Source organism: Pituophis catenifer, unplaced genomic scaffold, assembly GCF_029215685.1.
Source record: "Pituophis catenifer annectens isolate HBS135680 unplaced genomic scaffold, rPitCat1.0.hap2 SCAF_1, whole genome shotgun sequence".
Classification (NCBI taxonomy): Eukaryota; Metazoa; Chordata; class Lepidosauria; order Squamata; family Colubridae; genus Pituophis; species Pituophis catenifer.
Genome location: NW_027256881.1, coordinates 231,214,618 through 231,226,236, shown reverse-complemented (window position 1 = coordinate 231,226,236; position 11,619 = coordinate 231,214,618).

Genomic DNA, 11,619 nt, shown 5'->3' with positions numbered 1-11,619 from the left:
CCCCATTGTTTTTGCTTGTCAGAAGGTTGCAAAAGCTGATTTTGGGACATTGCAACTGTCATAAACATGAACCCCTTGCCAAGCATCTGAATCATTGATCATGTGACCATGGGGATACTGCAGTGTTCGTAAGTGTGAAAAATGATTCATAAGTCAGATTTTTCAGTGCCATTGTAACTTTGAACGGTCACTAAATGAACTGTTGTAAGTCGAGGACTACCTATATAGAGTTCTTAAGGTAACCCGGGGAAAGGGGGATCCCTACACTTTCTTGTCATTTCTTTCACAATGATTTGCAGAAGCTATGTACCGTTGTGGCAGCTTTTTCTGCAAAATCACCAAAACCAGGGAAAACTCCAACCACTCTGATTTGGTGTAGACACAGGTAGACATAAGAAAACCCCCATATTTTTATTTGTTTTTCGATCACAGGCCACATTCCACTTTGCTCTTGGATTGCAAATAAATCACGTAAAGCGCCCAGGAGTTGAAATCTATGAAAATCACTGAGGAGGTCTCTAGATGAAAATAAACACTTAACGATTGCATTTGTCAGAGTCACAACAAATGACACGAATAACTGGTTTTACTACTAATTTCATTATTTGACATATAAACTCTGTGCTACATTTCTTCATAATATTTGGTTTCTTGTGTCCTATGGGAGAGAAAAAAAAGTGGCTTTAGTTAGCAAAAAATCAATCTAATCATTCACTTCACCAATCTTTTGTCTTTGGTTGACGATGGGCAGTCCTAAATAGATTACCCTTTCCTCATTTGGTCAGGCAGTCATTACCTGCTTGGCCAGGCATGGAGCATATCCACATTATTCCAAATTCTTGCTTCTTTCATGTGAAAAATGTGTTGGATAGCAAGACTGAGACTGGGGCGGGGTGGTGAGTCTGAATGTGACCTACCTGCTCCCTTGAAAACAACCCTGATATCCAAAAGAATCAGCGGGCTGTCTGGTAATGCATTGGCAATCCCACTATTAAGCACTTTGCACGCCCAGTAAACAAAGTCATGTAGAGGAGCCTGAACGTGAAGAAATTAGTAACATTGCATAAACTATCAATAAAGAATTGTCCCTCGTTGTTCTTCTTGAACAATATTTAGTACAGTCCGGCAGTGAAATCCAGCCGGTTCTATCCGGCTTGCGTGAACCAGTAGCGCCGGCGATGGGAGGCTATGCCCACCCACCGGGAAGTCATTATGTCCCATTTTTGATCCTCTGCATATGTGCAGAAGGCTCTATTCATGCACAGAAGAGGCGTACATGCGTTCCCATTCCCGAACCGGTAGCGAAGGTAAGTGGATTTCACCGCTGGTGAAATCCTTGCAGTTGTTCCTGGGTCCAGATTAATCTAGTCCAGGGGTGTCAAACTCAAGGCCCACAGGCCAGATTCAGTCCACGAGGTGCTTAGATCTGGCCTGTGGGACCACCCTGGAAACAGCGAAGGATGCACGTGTCCCTCCTGAGCTCCGTTTTCACTGGCAGAGTGTTGCAGGAGGCCGTTGCAGCTGAAAACGGAGCTCAGGATCCTGTTTTCACTGGCAGAGCACTATGGTCACCAGAGACACCCCGACATGAGTGATGTCAAGCTGGCCACGCCCACCCTGGCCACATCTACCCCAGCCCACCCCAAGGTCAAACACAACCCTGATATGAGGCCCTCAATGAAATCAAGTTTGACACTCCTGATCTAGTCAGTTTTATTGTTTGGATACCTGAGACACTAATGCAAATTTTGGTGGGCTGTGGAAGCTACTTATTCCAGGATTCTTTCAATCCTGAAAGATGCCTCCTGAGTCAAAGAATCCCTGACATGTTATTGCTACAATGGCTGACTCCATAATGATTGGGTACAGTATTGCCTAATTTCAGAGAGAAACAGAAATTTTGTTAAAGACCAGGGTGTACTCATCTCTAGTGATTTATATTCTAAAATTTATTGTAACAGCATTGCTTAAAAAGCACTAAAAGTTGTGAATTTAATTCTACTAAAATAAAATTTCTGGAAATCCCGTATTGCTCACTAGAGTTTACAAAACATACATTAGATCAATCCTAGAATATTGTACAACTGTTGAACATTTGTAATCCTTACCATCTCTTGGACATTAACACAACTGAGCACTCTTCTGTCCAATAGAATACTTTATGCTACTAGGTTTGAAATTTTTGGTTTTGATAGTTTAGCACTGCAACGCTTACGGTCAGATTTAGGTATTGCATACAAAATTGTACAATTTACCTGCAAATGATTTTTTTAATTTTTTTTTAGTTTTAATCATAATATAACGTGTGGGAACAACTGCTTTAAACGCTTTAAACTTGATTGTAAAAAATTCAATTTTTTGTAATAGAGTTGTCAAAATCTGGAATATCTTACCCGATTCAGTTGGTTCAGCTACTAACTTTCACAGTTTTAATTCCAGTTTAATTTCTGTGGACCTCATCCCATATTTTAGAGGTTCCTAAGGGGGCGTGCATAAGTGCACTAACGTGCCCCTCGTCCCTGTCAGATTTTAGTTTTTTCATTTTGTTCCTTCGAATTTGTAATTTTTGTTTGACCAATAGATAAATAAAATAAAATAAATAAAACATCTATTCCTCATATATATCACTGAATAGGACCGCACCTTTTGCAAGATTTGTGCAGCTCCATTTGAATCTTCTCCCTTTTATCTTTGCATATGTGTCAAGAACCAGCACAATCTTCCACTGAAAACTCACTGAAGCATTTTTCCCCAATTAAGAAAAATGAACTAAATATAATCGTTTCTCATATTTCTCGAGCTATTCTACTTACTAGGGCTTTCCTGAGTTATGGTGATACATTTTTCCATAAAAGTAGGACAAAGGGTAGTCCTTAAACAATTTCTTCTGCGACAATTAAAGCAAATCAGAGCATCCACCACTGTAAGAGAGGAGACAAAATGGCAACTAAATCTGTAATTTTCATAGAACATACTCTCGTGAACATGTTTCATCAATGGGATTTTTAAGTAAAAATTCAGGAAGACATTTGCACCAAACGTTTTAGAATGTTTAGGCTCTGGGCTTCAAATTCAGTAAAGTTTGAGATTAAAACATGACGTTTTCTCGTAACAAATTTAAAAAACCTATTATGTTTTATTCTGTTATGAATCTGATTTTATATTGAGAACTAGTAAGCAAAATTGTTAAAGGCAAGAGATAAGGAAATTGTTTAAAAAATTGTCTATAGTTACCCATTGCTATTACAGGAAGTTCTCGACTTATGAACCGTCACTTCGTGATTGAAGTTACAACAGAGCCTGAAAAAGAGGCGACCTGTATTTGATATTTCAATGTCTGTCCCCCCTCGGTCACATGACTGCATTTATGGCCATTTGCAATGTTTCATAGTCACGTGACTGCAATTGATGATGTTTTTGATGGAAACTGACACTTACTTCTTTTGTTGTTGTTGTTTAGTCGCTTCACTCAACAACCTTGGCATTAACTTAACAAAAGCAGCATTCTCCTAACAACCACTGCAAAAAAAGCTCATAATGTCAGATCTGGTCACAGGGTGACCCACTTTACAACTGTTATGAGCAAAATTGCAGACTCAATTACAGCCGTAAGTCGAGGATTATCTATATCAATCCTAGTTTTGTCAATTGACACTTTTGCAGAACACTTTTGTAGTAAAAGGAAGGTTTTATAGCAACAAGCAATTCCAACAGCAATTCCTCAGATTGAATGGGTTTGCTTAACAATCACAATATTCACTTAATGACCATTCTGTTTGCTTAACAATCATTGTGTTTGCTTAACAATAGCCATGAACAGGCTGGAAAATTACTTCTAATCAAATAAATGGTTGCCTTGACTTTCGACTGCAATGACTTATGACCATAATTTATTTATTTGTTTGTTTGTTTGTTTGTTTGTTTGTTTGTTTGTTTATTTATTAGTTCGATTTATATGCCGCCCTTCTCTGGAGACTCAGGGTGGCTTACAATGCATTAAGCAATAGCCTTCATACTTTTTGTATATACCTGCTTAGTAGGGCTTTTTGAGGCCCCCTGAGCAGTGTTCTTTTTATACAAAGTCAGCTTATTGTCCTCACAAACCGGGTCCTCATTTTACCTACCTCGAAAGGATGGAAGGCTGAGTCAACCTTGAGCCTGGTGAGATTTGAACTTGCAGTAATTGCAGGCAGCTGGCAGCTAAGTGCTACTTTAACAGCAGTTTAGTCTGCTGCGCCACCAAGGCTCCTTTATGGTTTATGGCTCCTTCAGGCTCAATTATGGTTGTAAATCAAGGACTATCTGTAAACCGATACAGGTAGTCATCGGCTTACAACAGTTCGTTCAGTGACCATTTGAAGTCTCAACTGCACCGAAAAAAGTGACTTATGAACGGTTTTTATTACCATTGTAGCATCTTCGGGGTCATGTGATCAAAATTCGAATTCTTGGCAACTGACTCACATTTATGATAGTTGCAGTGTCCTGGGATCATGTGATCACCTTTTGTGAACCTCTGACCAAACGAAGTCAATGGGGAAGCCAGATGCACTCAACAGCCGGGTAACCAACTTAACAATTGCAGTGATTCACTTCACAACTATGGCAAGAAAGGTCGTAAAATGGGGGCAAAACTCACTTAACAACTGTCTCACTTAGCAACAAAAATTTTGGGGTCAATTGTGCTCATAAGTTGAGGACTACCTATATCAGAGTGCCAAACTGATGGCCCATGGGACGGATGCATCATGCGTAGGCCATGCCCATCCTAGCTCCGTGAAGGCAAAAAACGTCATGATACGTCACATGACATCAATGTGATGCAGCGAGTTTGACACCCGTGACCTATATATTCTTGCTTGCATCTCACCAACTTGGGTTTCCCCAGGGCCCTGACATGGGCCCTAACTTAGAAAATAGAATAAAGAAAGACTTCCGGTTTGCGAGCCTCGGCGACGGCGGTGTTTCTTTAAAGACCGCCAGCCCCGCCGCCTGTAGAGCCGCCCCGCGATCGAGGAGCGGCTCGAAAACTCCAAAATCTTGAAGATTGAAGGAGAAGAGATAGCAGGGTACAGGTTGAGCCCCTGTAACCCCCCAGGGAACTGTTTCTGGGGAGGAAACAGGCGTGGCTCCCTTCCAACCTGCTGAAACTCCGGGCGGCGTGGGACGTTTCTGCTAATTAGCAGAACAAGCCGGCAGCAGCAAACTCTTAAAGCGAAAGGAACTAATTTTAACAAACAACGGAAATATCAACTTGAATCCAGAAACTTGAAAACTGCAAGTATCAGTGTTTTGTTGACTTTCTAATTTAAAAGAGAAAGTGAGTGAGTGAAAGTGATTTGAAAAAAAATGGCGCCCAGCATTTGAGTTAACGAGCTAATGAAAGTGGATTTGTGAAGCCTTCCTGCTTTGTTACAAAGTTATAAAGCTGCTACAAAGTTGCTCTATCTAAAGAAAAAATTTCTTTTTCTAAAATTTGACTTTGTTTTACTTCAGCTTCACTTGATTAAATCTGGGGGACTTTTTTAGAAGCTTTTGTGGAAGAGGGAAAGGAAAAAGAACTTCCCTCTTTAGAAAAATTAGCTTACGTGGCACAATGGCTTCAAAGAAGCAGGAAGGGAAGGCATCAGGGGGGGGATCCCCCACACATAAACATCAAATGCAACTTCCCCCTGCTCAACAGTTACAAACTCAGAAAAAAGAACTTGATGTGGGAGATTTAAAAGACTTTATTTCTAAAACTTTGGATGAAAAATTTCAAGAATCTCAACAGGAAATAGATCATAAACTTCAAAAATCACATGAGGAATTTCTGCAGGAAATTAATGAGGTTAAAGATATGGTGAAGCAGAATCAAAATATGGTGACCAAAAAAATATCAGAAGTGGCGTCTGGCCTGGCAAATTTTATTGGGAAAGTTGATTTTAAAGTTGAAGAACTCAAATTAGAAGTTAATGTTAGGATGAAAGATAATGACTATAAAATTGAAGAAGCTGATAATAAAATGCAGAGAATTGAAGATGAGATTGTCATGATACAATTCCGGGCGATGGAATTTGCCATACGGCTTCGGGGAATTCGAGAGGAGGAGAGACAGGACTTGAGACAAGTTTGCTCTGAAGCCCTGGCTAAGATCTTACAAGTTAACCCTGATCTGGTATTTCACAAAATAGATAAAATTTACAGAGTGAACTCTTGGGTGGCCAGACAAAGACAAAGACAACTGCCTAGAGATGTGGTCATATATTTTACTGAGAGAGAAATTAGAAATGAAATCCTCCAAAAATCTTTTCACACCTCTGTACAAGTGGGGGGCTCACGACTTGTAATTTTTAAAGAATTACCTCCTAAAATGCTGAAAGCTAGAAAAGAATTTGGTTTTCTTGTTAAGGAATTGAAAGACTTACAGATACCCTTCCGGTGGGATGCGCCAGCTGGGATAATTTTTAGATATAAGGGAGAAGGATATCGATTGAATACTGTGGAGAAGGCACAACATTTTTATAGTACTATTCTTAAGGAAAGAACACCATCTCCACGTACATCTACAGTTTTGGAGATTAAGGAGAGTGAAGAGAGGCAATTGGAAGAACAGCCTAAGCAGGAATTAGAAAATGTGCAAGGTGCAGAAGGAGGTTTTCTGAGTGAGCCCTTGCTGGATTCTTCTCCAATTTTGGATTTGATTCAGTTGACTGAAGTTAAAGATCAACGTATAACTAGAGCTCAATCCAAATTACTTAAACAAAAGCAACAACAACAACAGGAAAGACAAGACAAGAAGGCAGCAAAGAGTACCCCACAAGAGAGTGGAGCTATGGGAGGAGTAAGATCGAAGCTCTTGGATGAACTTCAAATATTTTGCTCTGCGCTCCAGAAACAGGCCGATGACCCTTAAGTGTTTATCTTGGAATGTTAATGGGTTGAATTCAGCACAGAAAAGGAAGAAACTATTTACATATTTGAAACAATTTAATAATGATATAATATGTTTACAAGAAACGCATATTACAACTCAAGATCAGAAATATCTGATAAATTCAAAATTAGGAGTACATTATATATCTTCAACTTCGCAGAAAAAGAATGGTGTGGTTATTTATGTAAATAAAAAATTAACAGCAAAAGTTATAGAAGTAGATCAAGATGGTAGGTTTGTAGCAATTAAATTGCTTACAACAAATGGTCAAATTCTTTTGATTGGAATTTATGCTCCCAACCAACAACAGGATTGTTTTTACAAGATGTTACATACTAAAATAGTGCAATGGGACTATAGATCTATTTTATTTATGGGAGATTGGAATGGAGTAATTGATTCTAAATTAGACAAAAAGAGCTTGGCAAAGTCTAGAATTAGACTACCGCAGACTTTTTTTGATTTGAAAGAAGATATGGAACTAAAAGATGTTTGGAGAATACATAATCCAAATGAATTGGATTACACTTTCTTTTCCGATAGACATAGATCCTTTTCTAGGATTGATTTTATCCTGTTGTCAAATGATCTACTTATTAAGACAAAAAGAACAAAGATTTTTCCAAGAACTTTGACTGACCATAGCCCTGTATGGATAGAAATTGAGATGGATAAGGTTGAGAGACGTTCTTGGAGATTAAATGAGAATTTGTTTAGATATGAAAAAAATACAATAGAACTTAAAAAGCATTTGAAAGAATTTTTTGAGATAAATTTGAATAAAGGTACCCCAATTGAAATTGTTTGGGACGCTAGTAAAGCTTATATGAGAGGGGTACTTATCTACATGAATTCTAAACATAGACTGTTCCGACAAAAGAAAAGATCTGAGTTGGAAATGGAAATAAAGAATAAGGAACAATTACTTATTAAAAACCCAACAGATGAAAGAATACGAAGTGCTATAAAACTTTTGAAAGACCAATTTCAAATGCTTATGGCGGAACAAGTTGCAACAAGTTTACAATACGCGAAGCATAATACATTTTGCAATGCCAATAAACCGGGCAGATGGTTGGCTTACACACTGAGGAAAAAACAAAGTATACGGATTATTGATAGTATTAACATTGGAGGGAAAGAAATTTTTCAACAAAAATTAATTAAAGAAGCTTTTGTGGATTATTATACTAAATTATATGCCAAAGAAGAGGTGCAGAATGGACTTATAGAAAAATATTTAAAGGATAAGAGAGTTACAAAAATTACTGATCAACAAAAGGAAAGAATGAATTATCCTATAACAGAGGAGGAGATAATAGCAGCAATTAAGCAGCTAAAAACAGCCAAAGCTCCTGGCACGGATGGTTTGACTGCAGTGTATTACAAAACTTTACAAGCTGAAATGGTGGAACAACTTAGAGATTTATTTTGCAATATTCAACAAGGGGGTAAAATACCCCCATCTTGGACAACTGCTTATATATCTCTGATACCAAAGGAACAAGTTGGTCCTAAAAAACCAGAGAACTACAGACCAATATCTCTTTTGAACACAGACTATAAAATTTATGCGAAGGTATTAGCCAACAGGTTGATGCCAGTAATCCAAAAAGTAATTCATGAGGACCAAGCGGGATTTATTGAGGGCAGATATATGAAGGATAATGTAAGGCAAGTAATAGACTTATTGGAATATCTTGATAAGAATAAACAGATTTCTGCAGTGCTGGTTTTTTTGGATGCGGAGAAAGCCTTTGATAGAGTGGATTGGAACTTTCTACTAAAGACTTTAAAAAAGATGGGCTTTGGGGACCAATTTATACAGTCGATTTCAGCAATTTATCAAGAGCAAAAAGCACAGATTATTATTAATGGAAGTTTGACGACAGAGTTTAAAATTGAAAAAGGAACAAGACAGGGATGTCCGTTGTCCCCACTTTTATTTATATTAACATTGGAAGTCTTGCTAAATACAATACGGGACTCAAAAATTTTGAAAGGTATAGTGATAAGGCAAGAGGATTATAGAATAAAGGCATTTGCAGATGATCTGGTTGTTACCCTATCACAACCAATGGAATCAATAATCCTGATGAACGACATTATACAAGACTACGGTAGAGTTTCAGGTTTTAAACTGAACTCAAAAAAGACTAAAATGATAGTTAAGAATATGACACAAGATCGTAAACACGAGCTTGAAAGGAGGGCAGGTTTTGAAATTGTACCTAAGGTAAAATATCTTGGAATTCAGGTTGCAGAATCAAATATGAAATTGTTTCAAAATAATTATGAGGTGTTGTGGCGAGAGGTTCAGAAAGACATGGAGACTTGGAAAAAGCTGCAACTGTCTTTACTTGGAAGAATAGCAGCAGTTAAGATGAATATTTTGCCAAGATTTCTGTTTTTGTTCCAAATGATTCCGGTGCTTAAAAGTGATAAACAACTGAAAGTCTGGCAGTCTGGTGTGAATAAGTTTGTCTGGAACGAGAAAAAGCCGAGAGTGAAATTGAAAATTATGCAAGATGTTCCAGAAAGAGGAGGCCTTAAACTCCCAAACCTACAGTTATATTATGATGCAGCAGCTTTAACTTTAACAAGTGACTGGTTTGGAAATAAAAAGGCTGGAATATTGAATGCAGAAAGTTTTGATCTTGAATTTGGATGGCATGCTTACTTATTCTATGAAAATAAAGTGGATAAAGTATTTAAAAGTTATATACTTAGAGACTCCCTGATGAAAGTTTGGAAGAAGCACCGACTCAAATGGGATTATAAAATACCGCTATGGCTGGATCTTGGTCATACCTTGTGGAATACAAATATAATGTCACTCGGGGGGTTTTTATATAAAGAGGTTCTTTTTACAGATGCGGGCAGATGGCAGCTGAAGACATTGCAGACACTGTTGGACGAAGGGATTAATTTAACCTGGTTACAATATAATCAATTACAAATGAGATGGAAAGAGGACCAAAAAACTGGTATTATGTTGCATGAGGAAGAATTGGTTAGACATATAAGAGAGAAAGGTCCAATGCATATTAAAAGGCTTTATAATGTTTTGTTAGAAAGAGATTCAGAAACGGAATTAGTTAAAGATTGTATGATTAAGTGGGCACAGAATTTTGAAGAACCAGTGATGCTGGAAACTTGGGAAAAAATTTGGGTTCAGAATGTTAAATTTACACAGTCGCAAAACCTGAGAGAAAATTTTTATAAAATGTTTTATAGATGGCATTTAGATCCTAAAAAGTTGTCATGTATGTACCCTAATGTTCAGCCAAAATGTTGGAGATGCGAATGTTTGGATGCTACGTATTATCATGTATGGTGGACCTGTAGGAAAGTTAAGGCTTTTTGGATAAAAATTTGGTGGGTCATGCAGAATGTTTTGAAGAAAAAAATTCAATTTTCTCCACAATTGTTTTTATTGGGTATAGTTAAGGGTTTTACACGGGGTGAAATAAAACTAATATTGTATATGATAACAGCAGCAAGATTGTTGATAGGTAAATACTGGAAGAATGAAGCTTTGCCTACTATCGAGGAATGGACTTTGAAGATGGCCAGTTTTGCAGAGATGGCGAAGATTTCAGCGTATTTAAAAGATTGTTCACAAGAGACTTATGAATGGGAATGGAAAAGGTGGATAGAATATGTTCAGAACAAATACCAAACTAGAAAGTATCAAATAGCTTTTATTTGAAAATAATGTATTAGAAATATTTTAATGTAAAGAGACAAAGAGGAAAAATTATATAGGGGGAGGGATGGGTTCAGGTTTATTTATTAGTGTTATTAGTTATGAGTATGTAATAGGGAAGTCTGGGGGGGAGGGTTAGGGAGGGTTAGGGAGGATGGGAAGTTTGGGGAGGGTGGTGGGGGGGTGAAAAAAGGGGTGAAAATGTAATTGTAAAACTTTTGCAATAAAAAAAAAAAAAAAAGAAAATAGAATAAAGACATAGTAACATTGATACGTTGAAAATATATTTGAGTTGGTCTATGAATTTGTTCCCAGCCTTCTTCTTAGTTTAAAGAGGAAGGGACTGCATTTGTAAAAGAAGAAGGGTCAGTGTTGAGTGATCCTGAGTGGTAACTTACCTTGTGACCAAAGCATTACAGCAAGAACGCACAAAACAATTTTTCTCATTATTTTTCTGGAAATGGATTGCCTGCAGTCAAAGGTTGGAAATTAGGGTCATTAGCTGTTCGGAGTACTCTTTCTTTTGATTTTCAAAAAAGACTGTGCATATTAATACATACCATAATACAATTTAACTTGCAAGATTAGCCTATGTTACATATATTCTGAGGAGTTTTATTTCTTAAAATAATTTAAATTGTATATTCTTGGAAAAATGATTGACTTTGTTTTTCTCACTGGGAAAAGGATACTATTTTTAACTATTACATAAGGCAGTTTTACTTGAGATACTTTACATCCTACAATGATACCTTTAATGTTATTAAATAACATCTGCCTATCCCAGGTTATTGTGAAAGACTTGAAAGAGAGATAAAATGCCAAACCCAGTCTAAACATCTGGCTGAACCATAATAATTATTATAATTACAATAATGCTGCAATGACAATAAATAGTAAAACCATGTTTTCTCTGGAGAACCAAACCTGTATTTCATCATCTAATTTAGGACATAAGGTCCATTACTCAGTTTTAATTTTGTACTGTACATTT